Consider the following 27246-nt stretch of genomic DNA (forward strand, 5'->3'; position numbering starts at 1 on the left):
GTCAATACACTTAAGGAGATATTATTAAAACACTGGAATCTTTTCAGAACATCAGAGGATTCTACTAGTGTTGTGGGGAAAGCCCCCACGTTTGTGTACAAAACTTCTTTCAACATTAAAAGGTTGTTAGAAATGACTCAGCTGAAACACAGAGAGGCCACAATGAATGGATACACCAAGAAATGTCGATCTTGTAAGCAGTGTAGATTAATCAATACAAGTAAGGTTTTGAAATTGAACAACATCACCCACAATTGCCTGTACAGCAAAGGTGGTAACTGCAATACATCTAGATTAGTTTATGTTGCCACCTGTGAGGGATGTGATGCATTTTATATAGGCAAAACAGAAAGGAGACTCAAGACTCGCATTTATGAACACACCTATAGGATAAGGAAGAAAGATCCTAACAATGCGTTAAGCAGGCATATTATTGACAGGGGCAACGAGCATTCCTTTCTGTTTAGCATTATAGATCACATTGACACAACAACTGCTGGAGGCAATTGGAAATGTTATTTGTCACTTCTTGAAAGTAAATGGCAAATGATATGTGGCTAACTACTAAACCTGGCCTTAACGACCACATTAGTATCAAACCCTTTCTTATTTTTGACAGCTAGCGTAGTTGCTTTAGGCTTCACTAGTTCCCTCATTAAATATCTATGCATTACATTATTATTATTATTATTTCTCTATATAATATTATTATTAAATTTATATATATTGCTTTTATGTAAAATTAGATTAGTTTTGTAGCAAGATTAGGATTATATTTTGTGTAAAAAATTTTGTAAAAATTGTATAATTGTTTAATCATTTTAATCATTTTTATGGTATAAGCATGCACTACCTTGGAATTGATGTTGAATTCTACCAGCCCTTGTATTTTAGTTATTCAGAGTATTTCTTCAGTACCTTGACTTTTAATATTTTAATATATTTTTTATTTTTTTGGCATTAGGTACTATACTATTTAGGACATATTAGAATATATTCATTTTATTTATACATACTTCAAACATAGACATATATCCTTTATACATATTTCATATACATATATATATGTATATAGGTACAATTTTATATACAATTTCATATATTTCATACATTTTTATATATAATCCCATACATTTATATTTGTACATATTATAGTAAGTGTTTTAGGGATTAAAAACATTTTAGGTTGTGTTTTGTTAATTTATATTAAGAACAACAACATTTACCATTCTGCGCATAGATTTTGCAATGATGTATATTATGAGTGAACATCTAATTAATTAATTCACTAATTTTGGCGCCAAACCAGTTATTTAAGAACAAAGATTGGGAGCTTCTTGGTTCTGATGAAATCTGCCTTTGCAGATGAAAGCGCTCAACCTTGTGTGTGTTTGATTCTTATGCAGTACTTTGCATAGTACTGAGTTCGTGGAGTGGATTTCGTACTGAATAAAGCAGTTGGAAATATTTTCTTGGCACTGTGCTTTTCTTCGTGTACCTAGCCATTTTGTGGGGTTATAAGTTTGTTCTAATTCAGTTTGTTCTTGGGAACCTATGTGTTTAAAGTAGGAATCCATCCTGAACTGAAGTATGCTCATCTGTGGAATGGACGACTACTATCACTATACAGGGTTACAATGGCCATGCCCATACACATAGAGGCACATAACTGGCACAAGGTGTCACTGGGCATGCTCACACACTTAGTAGCACAGGGCTGTTCGGAATGCACTGTGTGTCCATCTACACAAGGTTATACTGAGCATGCTCATACACTTAGTAGCACAGGGCTGTTTGGGATGAACTCTGATTCTAAACACGAAAGGCCACAGTGGCCATGTTATTACAGTTAGATGTAAAGAACACATTGTAATGGACTCCGGTGTTAGTAGTTGTCATTGTTAGTAGGAATGCTGCACTACATATATCTGACACCGGTCTTCTCCACAATGTCTGTTGCTGTCCGTCATCTTAGATGTACCATTCTATACCAAGCTCAATACTACCACTCGCAGTGATGTCTTGCTAGGAGTGGCAACTGCTTGACCAACACAATGAGCCAATGTCCTGCTGTAATTATGGTATTGTCCAGTGTTTGTCATTCTAGGATGATATGACTGAAAGTAGACAGGCCTTTGTCACATATCACATGCATCCATGATTCAGGGGAGGTGGGATAATACCTAGATCGCATTCGCCCATATAGTGCCATTCCAAGTCAAATGTCCTAAACACAGGATAACACCCTGACACCTACAGGACAACTGCATTGTATGCTTATGCTAACCAGTACTAGATGTACAGCGTTCGTAATCACAGCTGCTCACTGTAGATCCAACAATGGGAAATACTGACATCTGTGCAGTGAGGAACACCTGGATGAAGGCTCTGTAGTGCACGATATACCTCAGAACCAGACATGTGGGCCATAACACAGTTATGGACTGCTCCAGGTGTTGGTGTCCCCACATACATAAAGGCTACTCACATGTACTGACCAGTACTCCCACAAAAGGCATCACAGATGAGTCAGGAGCAGGTCACAGTGTCAAAAGCTACATTCTAGGATGTAACCCTCAGACACCACCATGCCCTCGGACCACCAGCACACATCCATACATGTGGTAGAACATATGATAGTACAACACCATGTGACCTTTGACCAGTGGTCTGTACCTAGCTCTACATCAACTGTGCAGAGTACCCATGTACTGACACAGTTGCATCATGTGTTATGCAATGCAATGATACCACTGTTTGTAACCAGGTCAGCTGTACACATACCAGGGGCCCTCGGTTATTTTCAGCAATAACAAATGACTGTTGCTGTACACAAGTAAACATCCTCATGTTTGGATATGACATACATGTACCTGCCCTGATATGTAACACACACATACAACATATATGTAAATAGCATAGCTGTTGTTGTCCTTTGTGCAGACAGGTGGCTACAGCCATTACACACATGCACATGGAAGGTAGGTCCATGGCTGCTGAATGCTAACAGTACATAAGGTGTGATATCAATTTTGACAGAGGTAACATTCTCTGTATTGGTCACCCATGACACCTATCATATCATACAACAGTCCATGTGTCATGTATGTCATGACACATGTACATGTAGTGGTGTGATGGTTTTGTTAATTGAAGACATGTGTGAGGTATCTGTATGTGCATGACATAGGTGTATTCACAGTGAATGCCACAATGTGTGTGTCATGTGTGTGTGTGTGTGTGTGTGTGTGTGTGTGTGTGTGTGTGTGTGTGTGTGTGTGTGTGTGTATGTATGTGTGTATGGCTGTCTTGTCCCTGGAGTGAGGATGTATGTTACCATAGTGAAATGATACGACCCCTCCCCCCATCCAGGTGATGCAATCTACTATCCCTGTTGATGTCCTCAATCTTAGGCCATCTGACTACCTGTACATGTGTAATCTCTGTGGCGTGTCATGTAAGTGCACAGTACTGTAATGATGATTTGCACATAGGCAGGGATCCTCACCTCAACACTAGTAACTGTGTGTGTGTGTGTGTGTGTGTGTGTGTGTGTGTGTGTGTGATGTGTGGTACAACAACTGTAATCTACACTTATCTTCCTAGTCTGTTCACCCTGTGCATCAGACCATATGGGCATGTCCCTGCACCGATGGTGTGGATGACAGGGATGCGCACAGACATAATCATATGCACAGGGTGATAATGTTTGCCATAGGCCTAGGCTGCACGATTGGATGGCATCGTGTGTGGGTTAGGGCCTTTGATCTAATTGGTGTGTGGATGTTATGCATGTGTGTGTTGCGTGCCCTACATATGTTTCCGTGTGTGCATGTGTATGTATGCACACAGTTCTGGCCAGCCAGGCCATGTGACCTGTGCCTGCCAGGGGTTGCACGGGCACTACCAGGCAGAGGTGCAGATTGGGTACTGTCTGATGACCATGCATGTGGCCTGCTGTGTCCTGGTGTGGACAGCACAGCACCAGCTGCACTGCTGCTGCTACTGCCACTATGGGAGGACATGTGTAGCTTGTCACATCCACGTGCCCATGCCCTCACTCCTACCAGATGTTCCAGCACAGACAGCTCACAGCAGATTGTCATGCCACGTGTTCCTGTGCCTCCATTATAGCCTGAAACATGAATCTGGTGACACCAGCTGCTGCAATCTGTCTTGCACGGGCATGTTGGTCAGAGGTCCTCCTATGAGTAGCACTGGCCACATGCCTGTGTGGGCTTCCATATCCTCCACACTTTCCTGTTCCAAGCTACCACATGCCAACTGTCCTTCCTCTATGGCCACTGGTGATGGGGTATGTGTTGGCATGAGAACTGTGTGCGGGGATGAGGGGGATATAGGTGGAATGGAAACCAATGGCACAGATTCAGCCCCTGACAATGCTGCCTGTGCCTCAATCATACGTTCATCACTGCTAGAGTCTGTGGGGACACTAACATCAGATGGACCGCAGGAAGGTAATGCCCCTACATCACATGTGAGGGCAGGCAACATGCATGTGATATTGCAGATGGCATGCAGCTCAGACAATAATAGTGGTAGTTATCATATACATCCCTGGGTCATGTTTAACACAATGGTGTCCTGTCAAATATACAGTGGGGGTAATGGTGCCCCAATGTAGTGTTGTCTGTCTGCCCTACAGATATACTGCGCATTTAGCTGATGTGCATGACCATTGCAGGGAATAATGAGGCATCTCTATTGCTATACAGTGTGAGCTACAGACACAGTTCATAGCCATGACTGTGTTCAGATACAATACAGTGGAATGTGACCCATGTCACTGAGGTACATACACTAAACCATGATGTGGAATGTGACACAGGTCACTGAAGGGTATACAGATGACACCCTGCACATCTGCAACTATATTGCTGCTGCCTGGCAACTATGGCCAGACATGGTAAACTCACAGCACACCATGTCCCACATGACATCTGTAACACACACACACACACACACAGCACATACAGCAACCATGTGGAGCCAATGTATGACAGGATGTACACGACATGTTTCCCAGACTTACAGCACATCGACATACGTGTAGCACACATGGCTGTCCACGTGAACGAATGTCATTGTCACCACAACCACACTCTCTAATGGACTTGCATTGACACTCTTTGCCAGGGCCACAAATATACAACCTAACTACTTAGTTTCCACACTGCAGTAATGCACAGGACTACATGCGCCACAGGGGATATCTGGAGGTTCTATGGGCTAGGGCATGTGAAAGTGTTTGACATCTGTTGGTATGCCAATGAGGGTTATACTGGGAGTGACTGTGGTTGGGAGCATCATAACCGACACACAGACACAAGGTGCCAGTACTGACATGCATGTGTGCATTGCTTCATGGGTGTGTAGTGGTTTGCTATGCAAGATGGCTATACAAGGCTGGGTGAGGGGTAACCCTTGGCATCGCGTCACCCAACAATGGTGTGTAGTGTGGTACAGGGGTGTAGTGTCTGTGATGTCCCACACAGATGAGTACTGCATGATCTGCCCTGACATCCTGGTTACCAATGTGTATGGCCATAGCTTTGCAATGCATGCCATGTCTGTGTTTGATAGTCCTTCACATGGACATTGCCTGGGATGTGCTTGTCCCACAATACTGTACAGTGAAATGTACAGGTGTACCTGGTTTGGCAGTCACATGTGTATACAGACTGTTTTCCCCGATATACCAATAATGGCCTGGTGTGGCAAAACCTGCTTATATTCAGCAGGTCGACTCTGCACCCACATTGATAGCAAGATACAGGTATTCCCTGGTGTCAGTGGCATTGATCCATACAGGGCACATGTGTATGGCATTGTATGGCCTCTATGGATCACATTTGATGGCATCACATATGTTGCAGGCATCCAGTGGGGAACATAGTGAAGGCACATTGTCCGCAATTATGTGCCTATTGTACCGCTGTACAGGGTGCCATGTCCTCTGCAGCTCACTGCATTCACATTATGCCTACTATCTGTCATCAATGTGCATGGTATTAGCAACATAGTGGGATATCCTAGGCAAGTGTGTTGGTGTATGGCACATGGGTGCAGGACATATACCGGGTACTAGTAGGGTTGCATAGTTTGTTCACCAGGCCTTTTGCCAGATGTAGGGGTATGGCTTGCCAACACAGTCCCATGGCTGACTGACATTTGTACTTCTTGTGAGGTGGCCAATGTGTCATAAGATGGACACCATATAGGAAAACTACAAAATCCACTCCGCAACATGTCCAGTGGTTAGACACTCACAGCCACCTCTACACAGGCTCTGACAGCCAAACACACACACTTGCCATGTCCTGTATTCGAACCCCTACCTACCGTATCACACTGCAGCAATACACATTTAGGGCACTCGCTATGGTGAATACTGGGTTACAGCACTCCTACAGGTGCATTCCTAGGTGGGTAAAAACAGCAGGATTGACAAAGGTGGTCATGTGATTTGTACAGAGAGTGCATACTCTACAAAGCACTGTACTTGTCTCACGCAGACAGACACGCACACACACACACACACACACACACACATACTCACACACACTCACACCCTCACACACATACACACTCACACACTCACACACACACACACACACTCACACACACACACACTCACTCACACACACACACACACACACACACACACACACACACACACACACTCACACACACACACACACACACACACTCACACACACACACTCACACACACAGTTGGCATGTCACGGATTAGAACACTGACCTAACTACTTTATCACACTACAGCATTACGCAGTTACAGAATGCACTACCACACACACACACACACACACACACACACACACACACACACACACACACACACACACACACACACACTCACACACACTCACACACTCACACACACACTCACACACACGCATACTCACACACACACACACACACACACACACACACACACACACACACACACACACACACACACACACACTCACTCAAACACTCACACTCACTCAAACACTCACTCAAACACACACACACACACACACACACACACACACACACACACACACACACACACACACACACAGTTGGCATGTCTGGGATTAGAACACAAACCTAACTACTTTATCACACTACAGCATTACACAGTTACATGATGCACTACCGAGATTACTGGATCACAGTAGTCCCAGAGGTGTATTTCTAGGTGGGTGACATCATCAACCTTGCCAAAGTTGGGTATAGGAATTGTATGGAGTGTGAGCAGTCTAAAAGCATTATTCTGTCCTCAGGCAGACAAACACACACACACACACACACACACACACACACACACACACACACACACACACACACACGACAGTGGTGGGATCAGAACATCTGCCTATCTACAGATCACTATTACAATACTACATAGTTACGAGTCACGCCACAGAGACTACACATTTCAAGGCTGTCATTATGACCTTCTAGGAATGTGGAAATCAACAGGGATGCTGGCAGTTAAGATGTACATACCTGTGAACCTGTGTGTTTAAAGTAGGAATCCATCCTGAACTGAAGTATGCTCATCTGTGGAATGGACGACTACTATCACTATACAGGGTTACAATGGCCATGCCCATACACATAGAGGCACATAACTGGCACAAGGTGTCACTGGGCATGCTCACACACTTAGTAGCACAGGTCTGTTCGGAATGCACTGTGTCCATCTACACAAGGTTATACTGAGCATGCTCATACACTTAGTAGCACAGGGCTGTTTGGGATGAACTCTGATTCTAAACATGAAAGGCCACAGTGGCCATGTTATTACAGTTAGATGTAAAGAACACATTGTAATGGACTCCAGTGTTAGTAGTTGTCATTGTTAGTAGGAATGCTGCACTACATATATCTGACACCGGTCTTCTCCACAATGTCTGTTGCTGTCCATCATCTTAGATGTACCATTCCATACCAAGCTCAATACTACCACTCGCAGTGATGTCTTGCTAGGAGTGGCAACTGCTTGACCAACACAATGAGCCAATGTCCTGCTGTAATTACGGTATTGTCCAGTGTTTGTCATTCTAGGATGACATGACTGAAAGGAGACAGGCCTTTGTCACATATCACATGCATCCATGATTCAGGGGAGGTGGGATAATACCTAGGTCACATTTGCCCATATAGTGCCATTCCAAGTCAAATGTCCTAAACACAGGATAACACCCTGACACCTACAGGACAACTACATTGTATGCTTATGCTAACCAGTGCTAGATGTATAGCATTCGTAATCACAGCTGCTCACTGTAGATCCAACAATGGGAAATACTGACATCTGTGCCATGAGGAACACCTGGATGAAGGCTCTGTAGTGCACTATATACCTCAGAACCAGACATGTGGGTCATAACACAGTTATGGACCACTCCAGGTGTTGGTGTCCCCACATACATAAAGGTTACTCACATGTACTGACCAGTACTCCCACAAAATGCATCACAGATGAGTCAGGAGCAGGTCACAGTGTCAAAAGCTACATTCTAGGATGTAACCCTCAGACACCACCATGCCGTCGGACCACCAGCACACATCCATACATGTGGTAGGACATATAATAGTACAACACCATGTGACCTTTGACCAGTGGTCTGTACCTAGCTCTACATCAGCTGTGCAGAGTACCCATGTACTGACACAGTTGCATCATGTGTTATGCAATGCAATGATACCACTGTTTGTAACCAGGTCAGCTGTACACATACCAGGGGCCCTCGGTTATTTTCAGCAATAACAAATGACTGTTGCTGTACACAAGTAAACATCCTCATGTTTGGATATGACATACATGTACCTGCCCTGGATATGTACATGCCACACACATACAACATATATGTAAATAGCATAGCTGTTGTTGTCCTTTGTGCAGACAGGTGGCTATAGCCATTACACACATGCACATGGAAGGTAGGTCCATGGCTGCTGAATGCTAACAGTACATAAGGTGTGATATCAATTTTGACAGAGGTAACATTCCCTCTGTATTGGTCACCCATGACACCTATCATATCATACAACAGTCCATGTGTCATGTATGTCATGACACATGTCCACCAATTGCAATGCTTACAAACATGCCCAAATGACAGGAATGTAGGACCTACACACATGTACATGTAGTGGCGTGCATTCAGATACCATGTGTGTGCAGTTGCTAATGTTTGCAGGTGACATTTGTCTTAGTACATCATGCAGTTGCAATGCAGCCTCAACATTGCCAACTGTATATGGTGATATGCTGAAAGTACGGTAAGATGTACTTCAGGTATGGACAGATGTGTGGACATAACTAAGTGGTGGAGCATCTTTGTAGATGGATATTTTATGAGGACAGCTCACAGATGTGTCACAAGCAGTCCTACAATAACCTGGGTAACTGCTAAGCTATGGCTTTGTTAATTGGAGGGGAACACACACAACTTAGACTGCGATCAGGGTGACACCAAAGGTAAATCACTTGACACCTGTAACAGTTAAGACCTCCCATGTGCATATATCAGCACAGTTACCAAAGGAAGCATCAGTACACTTTGTAATGCATGCAATACTGCTGTACATCTGTCATACGTATCATGAGATAGGCAGGTGTTTGATTCACAGTACTGGCATGTGTGGTTGCGTGTGTGTCCATATATGTCACGTATGGTGGGGAATACATCTCATTTGTTACTCACTCTCCTGTACACTGTTGTAGACACCTGTACAGAATGCAATGTAGAAAGCAGGACATAGGCAGGGGTGTGTATCTCACACATGTGAGGTATCTGTATGTGCATGACATAGGTGTATTCAATAGTGAATGCCACAATGTGTGTGTGTGTGTGTGTGTGTGTGTGTGTGTGTGTGTGTGTGTGTGTGTGTGTGTGTGTATGTATTGCTGTCTGGTCCCTGGAGTGAGGATGTATGTTACCATAGTGAACTGATAAGACCCCTCGCCCCATCCAGGCAATGCAATCTACTATCCCTGTTGATGTCCTCAATCTTAGGCCATACTGACTACCTGTACATGTGTAATCTCTGTGGTGCATCATGTAAGTCAACAGTACTGTAATGATTTGCACATAGACAGGGGTCCTCACCTCAACACTAACAACTGTGTGTGTGTGTGTGTGTGTGTGTGTGTGTGTGTGTGTGTGTGTGTGTGTGTGTGTGTGTTACTGTGTCAGTGAATCTGTGAGTGTGTGGGTGTGTTACTGTGTCTCTGAATGCATGTGTGTGAATACCTGAGTGTGTGGGTGTAGTTGTGTGTTCACATCCTGTCATGGGAATGTGTATTACTGCTTCCCAGTGAGGCATCACGCTTTCCACTGGCCTCTACCCTTGTCATCAGCTAGACCACTCTCTCACCTCCCCACTCCATGTAACTGTACCTGTTATGTCACCCAGTATGGATGTCATGTCTCTAGCCACAGTAGCTTAATACACAGCTATCATGCTATTGGATCAGTAGATCTGTAGACGTGTTTGGAATGTGGGACTTTCTAACTGTGATGTGGAAGCTACAAAGTGCATGCTGGTATTTTCATACATACCTGTGAGTAGTCCACATTTACATATGGGACACTAACTGCAAACGCTGACATCCACCGGCACATGCAATTAGACCTGAAGGAGGAAAGCAGAACATCATGACCAACATGCAGTTACTGTTTGTACACAAGACACATACTGTTAACAGTACAAAATGCATTCTAAACCTGTACTACATGGTGTGTCTGCTGCCTGTCAACAGTACACAACAACTGTAATCTACACTTATCTTCCTAGTCTGTTCACCCTGTGCATCAGACCATATGAGCATGTCCCTGCACCGATGGTGTGGATGACAGGGATGCAGCACAGGCATCATCATATGCACAGGGTGATAATGTTTGCCAGAGGCCTAGGCTGCACCATTGGATGACATCATGTGTGTGGGTTAGGGCCTTTGATCTAATTTGGCGTGTGTGGATGTTATGCATGTGTGTGTTGCGGTGCCCTACATATGTTTCCCGTGTGTGCGTGTAGGTATGCACACAGTTCTGGCATGTGTCTGGCCTACACAGGGGTATTATTGACAGCTGCAGACTGTACAGGCCAGGTTTTACAGTTCACGATGTCCAGCCACGACCATGTGACCTGTGCCTGCCAGGGGTTGCACGGGCACTACCAGGCAGAGGTGCAGATTGGGTACTGTCTGATGAAACATGTCCACTGGAACCATGTCCCTGTTGGGACCATCCAGGGCCATGTGCATGTGGCCTGCTGTGTCCTGGTGTGGACAGCACAGCACTAGCTGTACTGCTGCTGCTACTGCCACTGTGGGAGCGGGCATGTGTAGCTCGTTCATGTAGACCTGAAACAGGTGATGTAGCTGGCCTACATCCACGTGCCCGATGCCTCACTCCTACCAGATGTTCCAGCACAGACAGCTCACACTAGCAGATTGTCATGCCACGGTCAAGGACTCCAACCATGTCACCCAATCGTCTATCCAAAACTTCAGCAATCTGCTGATGAGCATTTGCCATTGCCTGGATGTTGTTGTTTAAAGAATGGAAAGCAGCCCTCTGAAGCTTCTGAATTTCTCTGTTGTGCCATTCAGCTCATGCCTGTGCCTCCATTACAGCCTGAAACATGCATCTGGTGACACCAGCTGCTGCAATCTGTCTTGCACGGGCATGTTGGTCAGAGGTCCTTCTATGAGCAGCACTGGCCACATGCCTGTGTGGGGCATCACCAGTCAGTTGGCTGACACCATGGTGTGCAGGCACACCTTCCATAGCCTCCACACTTTCCTGTTCCAAGCTACCACATGCCAACTGTCCTTCCTCTATGGCCACTGGTGATGGGGTATGTGTTGGCATGAGAACTGTGTGTGGGGATGAGGGGGATATAGGTGGACTGGCAACCAATGGCACAGATTCAGCCCCTGACAATGCTGCCTGTGCCTTAATCATACGTTCATCATCACTGCTAGAGTCTGTGGGGACACTGACATCAGATGGACCACAGGAGGGGAACGCACCTACATCATCTGTGAGGGGCAGACAAGAACTGTACATTACAAGCTATACAATAGACACACACACAGACACATGCTATGGCACCCAAGATACATGTGATATGACAGAAGGCATGCAACATGCATGTGATACTGCAGATGGCATGCAGCTCAGACAATAATAGTGGTAGTCATCATACATCCCTGGGTTGCACACAACAACATTCATGTGTCATAGCAGAAGGCATGCAAATTACACAATCATAGTAGTAGTTAGCATACATCCCTGTGTTACACCATGTAGACCAGCACAGGTTAACAATACACCTGCCTGATGTGTGGCATATGACCTTGACAATCACGTGTAGTACGACATTTGATCTGCTGACGTGTGCAATTACATGCATACATGTTTAACACAATGGTGTCCTTTCAAATATACAGTGGAGTAATGGTGCCCCAATGCAGTGTTGTCTGTCTGCCCTACAGATATACTGCACATTTAGCTGATGTGCATGGCCATTGCAGGGAATCATGAGGCATCTCTATTGCTATACAGTGTGAGTTACAGACACAATTCATAGCCATGACTGTGTGCAGATACAATACATATATACTGTGGAATGTGACCCATGTCACTGAGGTACATACACACTAAACCATGATGTGGAATGTGCGACACAGGTCACTGAAGGGTAAACGGATGACACCCCTGCACATCTGCAAACATATTGCTGCTGCCTGGCAACTATGGCCAGACATGGCAAACTCGTCAGTACACCATGTCCCACATGACATCTGTGTACCACACACACACACACACACACACACACACACACACACACACACACACACACACACACACACACGCACACACGAGGATCAAGGATGACAGTGATGTCCAAAACCAGCAAGGGGAATGTACTGTATCTGTGGGCTGATGTGGTTGTCTGTGTATGTATGTGGATACTGTACAGGTGACTGCTGTCATGTCGTGACACACTCAAGATGTTCAACACATCTTATGTGGTGGATTGATGTCATGCCTACATAGGATGTGCACAGGCCTGTAGGATGTCTAGTATTCCACATCTGCAATATAACCATTGCACAAAGGCCATAGTTGGACCATGTGGAGCCAATGTATGACAGGATGTACACCCAAGCACATCATGTCTACTGTGTGTGTTGCTTCATGTCTCTGGCCATCCAACATGGCCATGTGTGAACATGTGTTGGCCAAATGGTTGTGATGGGCATCTATTTCACATGTCTGTGTTGTCCCATATGACATACACCCATAGATGTCATATGCTGTACTGACGACAGGGTTATGAGGACAAAGGGTGGTATATGGGATATGTTTTCAGGATAGTTAGGCATTGTTGCAGCCAGCCCACTAGATGTCATGGACATGTCAGATAGCACATCACGTTGTGTGACATTCAAACCAGGGGTATAATCCACACCGGTGAATTCTGTGGGCTGGCCATACCCCAGCTCACTGTACAGTACTGTTTGTATTTCCCACATGTGTAGTTCTGATCTGTAGAACATGTCCCTACAGTGAACAACACCTCCACCATTGTATGCACAGCTGTCCACACATCTGGCAATGACAGTTTGTGAGGTTTCATGTCGGTGTTTCACATAGTTTGCAAGTATTGCACATGGATAGCCATTGTGATGCATTGCAGGTCCGACCTGTATATTGTGACGGGACCATACATGATGTGTACATGTGGTAAATGGCCACATAGCAGATAGATCTGTGCATTAACGTGCATGATACATAATAACAGTCTCACCTGCAATGGGCTGCTGTCACAGTGGAATGCCAGAGGTACCTAAATAGGAGTGACACAGCAGTATGATCATTATCCATGCCTGTATGATAGCTGCAGGGTGCAATGTGCATGTTAACACATACGCCAGTACAATAGACTATACTATGGAGTATGCATGTGTGCATACACAGAGTAACATACTATAGTATGCGGCATGTGTGTATACATGCCTTGCATATGATGTTACATAACATATTGTACAGTGACACATGTAACTATATGGAATATAGTTGTTATATTTGCATTTGCATTAGTGACTTACCAGGCAACTCCAGGCTCCGTGGTTGAGAGACATCCACCTCCATGATATCAGCTAAGGCTTGTGGATGTTGTTCTGCAGGTGTCCCCAGGTTGGCCAGTAGCTCCTCGGTACATGTCAGTGGGGGCTGGGTGGGTGGCCCACCACCTGTTGCACCTTGTTCTCTGGCGATTGCATTTGCACGCTGTTTTGCCCATCTAATTAGGTCTGTACAGTGTCTGTGCACCTGCTGGTATGTGCAGTTGTGGCCACCCACATCATTAACCCTCCTGCGAAGTTCTTGCCACAGGGCATCCCACTACTGTGCATCCTGTGACACATAGCTGAACAGGACATGATGATTATCATGTAGGTATGGGATGAGGGCCTCATCCTCCAAGCGGGTATAAGGTGGTAGCCTTGCACGCAGCATAAGTGGAAGACATAATGATGGAGACAGGTCACAGTAACTCACAGAGACATACAGAGTTACAGCTGAACATACACGTGTATCACATTTATTACGATTAAATAGTTGTCTTTGCAAATCTACATGACACTGACACCACTGACATGTTTGTGTCACACACATTTGACACTCAATGGTGATTGGATATTATCACCATATATGTATGTGTGTCACCTGATTACATTGCTAATACTCCATGTGGAGGCTGTCTTGATGTGGGCATGTCTGTTAGCCTGTATTGGTGTTCTTACCTATCAGCATATGCCTGGATGTGCCCATATTAATGCAGTCGACCTTGATGCTGTTATATATATCAAATATAAAGACTTACAATGCCTTAACAGACATGACCTGTGACCCTGCAGATTTGCTCATGGAAGGTTTTACATGTATGTGTTTTGCCATATACATCTACGTGGCACTGTACTGCTGCACAACATCCTGCCATGTATCACCTGTATTGGACAGGTGATACACATGGGACACTGGCTAGCCAGATGGTATTTGCAGGGATGGATATCAACTATAGCATGTATGGTCGACGTCAACTAGTAGGCTATATGCCCTGGGCCATGTATGAGCCTGGGATGAAAGGTTACCTAGCTGTAGCTGACAGGTGGGTTTCTGGGGCCAGATCAGTCAGTGCCACATAACTGATTCACATGGTTAATGATACATTTACCATGCGGTCATCACACCATGTCTGAAAGAAGGGTAATGTGCAGCTTTTCTGGACAGGGATGCATGTCAGGATTATGTAAAGTGTATGGGACAAGGATCTGTCCAGCATGTGGTGATCCTTGTACTAGAAAGGTGGATGTCCATGAAGTATGTGTTTGAGTTCAGGATGTGTACGTGTAGCATGTCCAACATCACTGGGTTGGACATAGCTTTATTCAGGGTAGGCATCATGCTACATAGTGGAGATGGGGATTGGGAAGTCTGGTGTAGGCCATCTGAACATGGCCAATACCCCTTAAAGGAAATATGTGATCTGATATGGGTCACTTGAGTGTTGAGTATGGCTGAACAATGATCTCTATATTCATGGATGGCACCCTGTCATGATTAGGGTTGCCACTTATGACTACCTCACAGGTGTGGTGACATAACTATCACAGTAAAGACAACTGCCAGCTGCATCCCTTGCACACAGTCTCCATTATGTTGACCACTGCCTAGGTGGTAGTTCATGGGTACAGGGTTATTAACATAGGGGTGACAATGCAATATGTATCTGTCAGATTGTGGCCATATGTCACACACCTCACCCACAAAGCCCCTTCTGTATGTTGTCCACAACACTCTGAGTCAGCTATTGCTCCTAGGTCATAGTTATTTGCATACTTCAATAGGCAGATGCCTTCTGTTAGTCTGTGTGGTATAGACTACAATGAGGGGGAGTACAATGAATTAACCCTGTAGCTGGCACTGGTGTGATGTGCATGTATTATTCAGACACCTTCTGTAGTGTTGGTTCTGCCAGCAGTCCAGTTGCAAAACACTCCTGTGACATAGGAATGTACATCTGGTATACTGAGTGTAGGTGGAACACAGTATGAATGATTATATCCTATGACCTGGAAAGGTTATGATATGCAATGTGAAATCAACCTTACTGTCATCTACATCTGTACTGCTGACATCAAATTGGTTGATCAAGGTTCATGAACTTTCAGACCAGACTCAGCAGGGTAGTAGTGCAGTGCTTCCCATTATCAGTGGTGTCTCCCCCTTTGTGGGTTGTGATAACTGTTGGTGTGCACCATTCAGTGTGTACACAGCCTGACATGAAGCTATGTTTTACATGGGGTGTATGTGTAGAGCAAATTGTTTTGCCATATGTCTATGATACAACCTGGGATGTGGACAGGTCCCATGCAGCCTGAGTGCAGCTTGTACTTGCATAGTTGTGGTTACAGGGGCTCTGTAGTGTACATGGATATATGATTGTGTACCTGTTGGGGGGAGACAGTGTGTTTATGTTATCCAAGACCCTATCTGGATTGCTTATTCATGCTCAGCACTTCTTCAGAGCTTGTAAGCACTAAATAAGCTAATAATTACTAAAGCACTCAATCTTCCTCATTACCTAGAGGTAAACAGTTTTTGCACTTACTTTTCTAACTTGCTTAGAGTAAAACAGCTCTTGTACTCACTTTCCTCACTTATCTAGAGGAAAATAGTTTTATATTCAGGCATGTCCAAGGGTCAGCTCCCAGTGTTCTCTCCTGTCTATCTGATGAATATAGGCATCTTGAGGCAATGTAGAAATTGCCTCATGTACACAGACAACCCTCTTCTCCTACCACCCAACACTACAACCTGTGAGAGATGCACTTATCTAGCCAAACTGGAGGTAAAGCTCTCTCCAACCAAGACTGAACTTGACAGTCATGTGGAGAAGGTAAACATTTGCACCACACCACACTCATCACATAGTCTCACTAAATCTGCACCACCAAAATCCACACATAGTAACACAAAAACATTCGCGGAGGCTCTCAATAATAATCTGTCTAAGCAACAGAGACCTCCAAAGCAGAAACACAAGCAGCCACCATCCCCCAACACAACCCCAATGACACATAGCCCACAGACTCAGTGTGCCACTCAACCACAGCCAATAAAGCAAAACAATATACCCAACCCACTAGTCATAGGTGACTCTATAGTCGGGCACTCTGATGTCCCACTCACCAGGCTAAACAAGGAGAAGGTTACTGTCAGCTGCCTGTCAGGTACCAGGATCCGCCACATAACCCACACACTCAGGTCACTCCACAACAAGTACAAATATGACTCTGTCATTGTCCATGTTGGTGTGAATGACCTGCGACGTACCTCCCTGGTTGGACATGCTACACGTACTCCCTGAAAAGAGACATGGAAGAGGTCTCCGATCTTGTAGCTCAGGCAGGTATGACCCTAGCCCTGAGTAGCATTCTGCCATTGCCCAGAATGATACCGCAGTACAAGGACAAAATGATTGACTTCAACAATTGGCTAAGCTTCTGGTGTCATTCTAAGGGGATCCAGTATCTGTCTTCTTGGGATGACATGGTCAACAGACCATGATGCTTTGCCACAGATGGCCTGCACCTGTCGACCCTGGGATTCCAGATACTGGCTAAGGCTCTTGCTGCCCCTATAGTGACTTTTTTTAAGCAAGGTTCAAATAACATATTCACCACCATAAGAGGAACAGGCAAGCAAAAACTGAGGGTAATGTTACTCAATGCTAGAAGTCTAAATCTCAAAATGCACTCACTCGAGGCACTCCTTGTAATGGAGAACATCAATATCTGTGCAGTGACTGAGACCTGGTTCAAGGCTCCAGAGAGCACCCCTGCACTACCAGGCTATAACTCATACCACACTTTTCGGCCATGTAACCTGGACCGAAACACACAAGGTGGAGGTGTGTCCATATTCATTAAGGATATCCACACCTCCAGGCTAGTTGCTTAGCACAATGCATCCGAGGTTATCCAAGTGCAACTAACTCTGGGCAAAACTGCAATCCAAATTGTAGCTTGCTACAGATCCCCCACCATGCCCCAAGATTTCCACTCCTCTTTTCTTGATGTACTGGAAATTATTAGGGTTCAACCAAACACCCTACTAATGGGTGACTTCAACTACCCCACCATTAACTGGGAAAACTACTCATGTACCAACACATTAGCTCAATGCTTTCTGGAATTCATAAACTCCAATGTCCTGGATCAACTTATCCACACCCCCACCAGGGGCAACAATATCCTAGACCTAGTCATTACCAACATGAGTGACTGGTGTTGCACACCTGAAGTCAACTCCTCATTGGTTCGATCCAACCATAAGCTAATTACCCTTGATATCCGCATCCCACCGCCACCCCCCCCCCCCCATTAAGGAAACCAAAGTAAAATATTTCTACAAAGCCAACTTCATGCTTCTTAAGACAGAAGTGGTGAACTTCATGACACCCATGCAGATGGAAAATACAGTTACAACTGCTGAATCCTACACAAATGCGCACTATAAGCACTTACACGTGTGCATGGGTCATGCTATCCCAAACAGAATCAAAATGCTATCCTCCAAAAAAAAGGAAGTCAATCTGGTGGCCCCTGCCATAAACAAACTGTACAACAGAAGGAAGAAACTATTGCAAAAGGGAGTACAATCCCATGAGTGGAGGAGCTCTCTGGTCAGCCTCAGTAAGAAGCTGAGATCCCTTATAAGATCCTGCAAAGCTAGTTATGAAAACAAAACCACCACTAATTCCAAGGACAAACACAAAGCATTCTATAGCTATGTCAAAAATCTCGATGGCAACACCCAGATCTGCTCTGAGTTGCAGCACAAAGGCACGAACATTACAGAACCAACTGATATTGCCAACATCCTGGCAGGTAGGTTCAGTGCTAACTTTACCCCCCTTTCACCACCTAAAGGGCCCATATCTATACAGGAAGAATGCAGAGTCCCTGTAATCACAACTACGCAGGTAAAAGCTGCACTCTCTAAAGCCAAAAACACAGCATCCATGGGACCGGACAACATTCCAGGCTGCGTTTTACACGAACGTCAGAATTAACTGGTTCCCCACTTAAGCACCATGTTCAATAATAGCCTCGCATCAGGTTTTGTGCCCCCTGAATGGTGCACAGTTATCCCACTCCACAAAGGTGGCGCCACAATGGACCACAGGAACTATTGCCCTATAAGTCTAACTAGCCTGGTCTGCAAGGCTATGGAGCACATCATCATGGATTTCATTCATAGAGACATTGGGTGCCTCCAAACCTTTGACCCCACCCAGTTTGGCTTTGTTAAGGGCAGACCATGCCTCCTAAACCTGGTGGACTTCTTTGAGACAGTTACCAAAGCATTAGATGAGGGTAAGGAGGTCCACACAGCCTACCTTGATCTCTCAAAGGCTTTCAACACCATTCCCCATTCTGGTATTATCGACATATCCATCCACCGGAATATTAACCCCTATTTCACAAGATGGTTTGCAAAGTGGCTCACGGATAGAACCCACACAGGGAGAGTTGCATACCCTAGGTCTGATTGTAAACCAGTTACAAGTGGCGTCCCCCAGGGCTCAGTCCTAGGACCCCTCATGTTCGGTATATACTTCTCTGAGGTACAGGCAAGCACAGGAGGACTTTGGCTGAAAATGTTTGGAGACAACTCCAAACTATTGGCCATAATTGGTTCCCCAGCTGATACAGACACCCTCCAGAAGGGTCTCAATGAGATGGATACCTGGTGTCAATATCATGGCCTCAAGCTGAATGCCAAAAAGTGCAGAGTCATCCCCTTTGGATAAAACTAATTACCCACAAACTACCACATAGGTGGTAATCCCCTACATACAGAAAAGGTAATAAGGGATATGGGAACCCAAGTACATAGAAATCTCTGTCAGCAAAAACCAAGATACAAACCAGCGAAAAATGAGCCAAACAGCAGAAGTATGCTCAGATGCACAAACCACTTTATTTACAATAGTCCTGAAGTGTGGAAAATACACATACACTTTTCGTCGCTAAAATTGCAGCAAACTTCCTCAGAAGACAAAGACCTATAATTCACAGTGTGTTTAAATAGTAGATATGAACCATAATAAACCAATTAACTCCTTAATTTGGTTAATTAAGAACAGGCTTAGTAAACCAATTCTCGTCATTGCTAATCAAGTTGAAATTAAAAGTGCAGACCGATCCTTAATAAAAACAAGGTTGTGTAATACACAGAGAATCATAACATAATTAAAATAATTTAAAAGACATACATTCAAGAGGCGTCAAAAACAGCAGCACACATTGTCCTCTATATTTCATGGCAAACAGACAAGGGAAACTAATCATATTATTACTAATTACACATTAAGAAAGAAAGAGAAAGCAAGAAAAAACACGAAAAACACATTGCTCTCGTATTCACATTTCAAACACGCAAGTAAAACTGGCCGCAGTTGTTACCATCACTTGTGTCAGTAACCAGTTATACTAAGATGCCTAAAATTCACAACACTAGTGTTTGAAACATTCGCATTTAGGTGCTTGTGTTATCGAACGACGGAAAACGTCCTCCATTTGGATATGTGTATTCAGTTTATCTTACTGAAATCCATCATCGATTTCAAATAATAAATGTATATATATATATGTAAATACTCAATTTTTTTAGTTAATGTATAAATAAATAAGTAAATCTTCTTCTTCTTCTTCTTTCGGCTTTTTCCCGGTCAGGGGTCGCCACAGCGGATCACCTTGTCCGCACATTGAATGGCAGTGGAGTTTTACGGTGTCGAGTTGCCAGCCCGGCGCCCAACCTTCCACAGAAGGCACACTCACACGCACACCTAAGGCCAATTTAGAGTGTCCAATCCACCTGCAGCATGTCTTTGGGATGTGGGAGGAAACCGGAGCACCCAGAGGAAACCCACGCGACCACAGGGAGGACATGCAGACTCCGCACAGAAGGCACCCCAGCCGGGGATCGAACCGGAGAACCTCTTGCTGTGAGGCGGCAATGCTAACCACTGCACCACCGTAGCCGCTATAAATAAATAAGTAAATAAATAAGTAAATAAAATATGGAAAATATAATAGTCGTGAAGGTAATGGTCAAAGTGTCACTATCTCTCAACTCATCACCAATACATGGTGGGTTGATTTAGGTTAGTTGATACTCAGTAGTATATGTTAAATGCCTTATCGAAATATTATATAAAAATATTATATTAAAATATTATATGGTGTGATATTAAAACAAGCCAACAAATATAATGTAGTACCTACACTAGTGTATTTATCCGTGGCAATAGACCAATAGTTATAAAAAGCACTTTAATACAGGTTAATATATTACTATAAATAATATATCATAGCACCAATTGGCTGAAAAAATGAATAAATTATTAATACCTTCAAATATATATGTATATATAAAAATAAAATTTTCAATTAAATATTATATATTATATATTAATTTATTTCTTAATTTTTAAAAAATTTTTTTAAAAATCAATTATTAAGACCAATAATTACTGCTTCGGAATTGGGACATTTAAAAATGGGACATTAATAAAAGTTTATAAATTGTTTTAACCTAACCCATTTGGAGTATATGAAAAATAATAGTATTTTGAATAGTCTATCAACAAATTACCAAATTTTATGATATTTTATATTTTGTAAATAGCCGGATATTCAATTAGGGGATCATATGTATATTATTAGTGTTACCTTTCCAAATTTTTTAATCTTAGAATGCATTTGATGGATGACATCTCGTTGATACCAGGGAATTGATTGGCATTTGTTGTAAGTTGCCAAATTAGTTCCTTCCGTTCTAATTTTAATGGTTCATAGGAACACCTAGGGTCTAATGTAACTTGGTCAATAATTTTAAATTTAAAAGAATGCCCTTCGTTTAAGTGGCAATGCCTAGCTAAGGCATTGTCTAATTTAATTCTATTAATACTGTAAATGTGTTCATATATTCTCTCCTGTAATTTTCTATCGGTTTTCCCTATGTAGAAGGCTGCACATTTTACACACTTTGCCATATAAACCACCTGACGACGACTACAATTAAATTTTTCTCATATTCTGTAAGTTTGTTTTTTTTATTTTAAAAGTGTGGCCTTCTTCAATAAATTTGCAATAGTTGCACATATTACATTTGAACATACCACCATTAAGTCTAGTGTTAAAACTCTTAGACTGTAAGATTTCTTTGAAATTCTGGCTTCTCCTATATACTATTTTTGGTTTCTCAGGTAATAAGTCCCTGAAACTGCTGTCCGATACTAAAAGGTGCCAATTCTTATTAAGAATGTTCTTGATATCAAATGCATTAAAGTTAAAACAAGTAATAAGACTACAAGTGAATGTTGGTCTTACTTCTTTTCTTACCATTTGAGCTGACACATTATTTTCTATTGGCAATGTACCTAATATTGGGGAATATATCCCTTCCCATCTCTTATTCTTGACTTCAGTAACTATGTTGTCAATAAATTCACTAGGGTATCCTCTCTGAAGGAAAAATTTCACAAGAAATTGACATTCGTCTATAAAGTCACTGTCATTTGTGGTCATCCTTGCCGCCCTGACTAATTGGCCTTTGACGACCGCTTTCTTCTGGAAAAGTGGGTGGCTACTAGAGAAATGGAGAAATGTATTAGAATAAGTCTCCTTTCTATAAATAGTAGCTATGAACCTTCCATTCACATAATCTTTCCTTAGATTGACATCCAAATAATTGATATTATCCTTACTATATTTGGATGTAAATTCTAGGAAGTCAGTACTATCATTAAAGGTAGATATAAGTTCATCTATACCCTCTGCTGGGTCCTCATATATCATAAAGATATCGTCAAGAAATCTTGTGTAGAAGGTAATTTTATCTTTAAACATTTCATTCTCGAGTATGGTGGACCTTTCCCAACGTGCCATTACCAGATTTGCAATACTGGCACCACATGGGGACCCCATTGCGACACCAATCTTTTGGTGGTAAATGTCTTTATTAAACAGAATGAAGTTATAAGAGAGGACTGTATCAATTAATTCTCCTATAAGCTGAATTTCATCAGTTGGTGAACCCAGTAGCCTCAACATATCACTGACCCATTCTATTGCCTTGTCATGGGGGATACATGAATAAAGGTCTTTGACATCGACTGTGACAAACAATCCTGTATTTGAAAATTGCAAGTCATTAATAGATTTAAGGAACGACCATGAATCTTTTGAAATCTGTTTTTCCAACTTTATATACTTATGAAGAATTTTATCAATCACTTTCGCACAGGTGTAAGTCATACTCCCTCTCCCATCCACCAATGGCCTCATGGGTGGGTCTTCCAGATTTTTATGTACCTTGGGAATCCCAAATAGTACAGGTGTTCTAATCTGTGCTTGTTGTAAGAAATTATATAAATCATTGTCTATCCTCCTCTCAATAAATAATTCTTCGTACAGTGATTTAATTCTGTTAGCCGCTAAATTTATTTCATTCAAAGACGATTTCAAATAGGTGTTACTTTCCAGTATTGCTGTCATTCTATTCTCATAATCACTACTAAACATTATAACTAGCCCCCCTCCCTTGTTAGGTTTCATGACGCGGATAAGGATAGCCTGCTTTAAAAGGTTTAACAAGTCCCTTTCTTCTTTCGTCAAATTATGCTTGTACCTATTTTTAGTTTCCTTCAAATTCAATAGGTCTGCTTCCATGATTTTTTCAAATAGTAATAATGAAGGGTGGAGGGGGGGGATTGTACACACTTGAAACAAAGAAGTCAGATCTTTCACTAAGGTTCTCACCCATCAAAAATAATAAATTCAATTTTCTTGTAAAAAGTTTCAGGTCTATTAGAGTGGGCGAAATATTAAATGTAGCACTGGGTACAAAAGTATAACCCTTACTCAGTAAGACCACAATTTCATTACATATAGTCAAACTGGTGTAATTATATATATTAAAGTCCGCTTCTACATTTGTTATAACTGTACACTTTTGTTGGTGATAGCCAAGTGTCGTGGTAGTAACATCATTTACTACCACTTCCTCCTCTTGTTCCTCAGGTTCCTCTTGTTCTGAAAATTGGAACTCGAGGCTGGACTCCGAAAATTTTGATTCCTCGGCCTTGTTTGGTTGTTATTATATTGATTTGGTCTATCCGAATTACCACAGTTTCTAAAATTATTTCCATTTGTGGTATTTCTTTGTTGGGCCAGCCTTTCGCTCCTCCTAACGTCACTGTCTGTGTTAGGAGATGATTCAATCTCTCCTTTGATAACCATATTGCCAAGGTGGTTAGAATATCCTTCTAAGTGGACCCCTAATCTCAAATGGGTTCGCATCCAGAACAGAGGAGGCCATTGTGCCTCTCTACTCATGACTTATTAGACCCATTAAAGGATACAACACCCCATTTGGGATGTACCTTACAAGACAACTGCAACAGCTTGAAAGACCACAACAATACCTCACCAAGAGGATTACTGACCTCAAACAGATGACTTATGCAGCCCAACTAAAGAAACTCCAGCTGTACTCGGTTGCATACCCCGTACTCAGAGGTGATTTCTGCTTGACATGCAAGGCCCATGTCTAACCCAGTATTGCTGGATATGCTCCACCTAAACAAAAGCCCCTGAGAGCCACATGCTCTAGGGATATAAACCTAACCACAATGATAACTAGGACATGCTGGAGGGATAGATTCCTGAGCCGGAGACTTCCCATGCTTTGGAACATGATTCCAATGTACATCAGGCAGGGCCCCTCACTAGCACTCTTCAAGAGAAACCTTGACGGGTGGATGGGAGACAGACATGTACCCCGGGGATCACTGCAGTGGCTCTGCTGGACAGAGGCACAGGGAACTAATGGCTCTGCTGTTCAGAGGCACAGGGAACTAACCTAAGGGGGTGGCGGAAGCCAACACACTCTAGCTAGGCTTATAAATGCCCTTGGGTAGACAGCCTAATACCTAACTATGAACCTATTATATGTCTTATGTGCATGGATAGTTAACTAGCTCTTCCATTTTACTTTGCTATCATGCTGATAAACTGTTGGGTGACTACAAGTCATATGTATCCTGTTATTGTGTATTGTAAATGCCAATAGACATAACTAATGTTTGCCTAACCTAACAGTAATGGTATGTAAAATGTAATACATATCTGCCTACAATACTGTACATTACACAGTTATTGGCATAATATCCCACAATGCAAATCATAATTGCACAGTAGGCCCACCTTCGACATGTTATTCTCAGTAATACACCCATACATATGCCTACTGTTACAATATAGCAACATATGCTATCCTCTGTTATAGCATGTACTTGTTGGACCAACCCTGCCACTGGCAGCGGCTGGAGAGGAATTGTTGGTTTCAAAGTCCTTATATAGCATCCGTTGTGGTGTATGAGGTGTTTACCTTGTGACCTACAGCAGTACCAACATAAATACTACAAGCGTTACTATGCTCAACAATACATCACTACAAGATAACTGTTTCCACTATATGCATTGCATACACTTTAATTATTACAAAACAGGTACTATATACACAGACATACTGAGTGTTCTACATACCTTATTAGTAACCCGAGGTGTCGTTGACTGTTATTTCAATCTTTTTCAGTTTGTGTTTCAATTTTCTTTGTAATGTTCTGCTGGTATATACAGATGGTTTGAATGTGTGACAAGCCATCCTTTTATAGTTAAATATCAGTAAAATGTGCTATCCTGACCACCATTTGGTGTTCCAAAGTAGTTAATTACATGCACATCAGCTGTGCAGCTATTCCATTAGCCAATTCCATGGCAACAGTGGTGTATAACTGAGTACTCCACTGGGGCGTTGTCAGTTTGCCTTACTTTCGAGGAAAATGGCCTGGATGTGTTGTTTGTGATGTATTGCTATATGGAGACACACAGAGATATATTAGCTTCATGACTCCCGTGGATTGTGTGTAATGGCTAGAAGATGTTGTTCTACGTGTGAGTACAGCTGTTATATTTCAGAACATTGCTTCTTATGCAGGGTTTATTTGTACCTGATACTTCTGCAGATGTTTCAGTTTGGCAAGGATGTTTGAGCAGCTCAAGGCTGTATGGCTATGCATAAAATGTTTACAGTGTGCTCACCAGACATCTTTGGTTTGGTGTACAAGTGTAGCATACTGTGCTGTTAATCAGTAATTGGTAACACTTCCTGGTGTACACACAACCCTCTGAAACGAGATTAGTGCAAACAAACCCTGTAACATCAGCAGCTCTTCCATTGTATAACAGCAACTATTTCACATAGGGCCATGTTAGTGTGTCTCTGTCAGGATATGTTAAGTAAGGCTTCTGCAGATGTCGTACAGTGAGTGAATGATTTGTGATGTTATTACAGTATGTATTGTAATTGGTTTGGGTGTGGGGGAGATGTTGGTGGGTGTACATAGCAGATGCAGGTGTGTAGGAACTGCTTTTATACATATTCAATATGTGTGTGAGGGTTCCTTCCCTATTTGAACACCTATCCTTTAGTGGACTAATACTATGGTAATTGCAGGCTGATTCATTAAGGCACTGTTAATTGGTTCCTGTATAGCATGCAGGTGATGTTAGTCCTTCAATCCTTTCAGCAATACATCGGAATGTAATAAAGTGTTGCTACATGAAAGCTGTCTGTGTATTTCTGTCATAGGTATTTGTAGTCATTGGAGCTGTGTTGGTGACTGACCCTCTTTGGCTAGGGTTGCCACCTTTTTAAATGGCCATAGTGGGACATTTTCGGGACACACATCAGATTTTACAGGCTGACACAAACCCACGGTCAGTACAAAGGATAGAACTTTACTTTTTTGCCTAAATAAAAGCTTATTCTTCTAGCAGTTTAGTTGTTTATCCTGCTTCTTGTAACATGTAGGTATTTTAGATACAGAAATAACTATTTTATGCAACTATTACATAAAATATGGGACATAATTATGTCCTACAATCTCAGAACATTTGCCATTTTTAATATTTTTGGTCAGGACACAACAGCCCAAAGAGGGACTGTCCCTCACAAAGTGGGACAGGTGGTAACCCTATCTTTGGCTCAT

This window comes from Protopterus annectens, chromosome 8.part0, assembly GCF_019279795.1.
Source record: "Protopterus annectens isolate FY-2018-M chromosome 8.part0, PAN1.0, whole genome shotgun sequence".
Taxonomy (NCBI): domain Eukaryota; kingdom Metazoa; phylum Chordata; order Ceratodontiformes; family Protopteridae; genus Protopterus; species Protopterus annectens.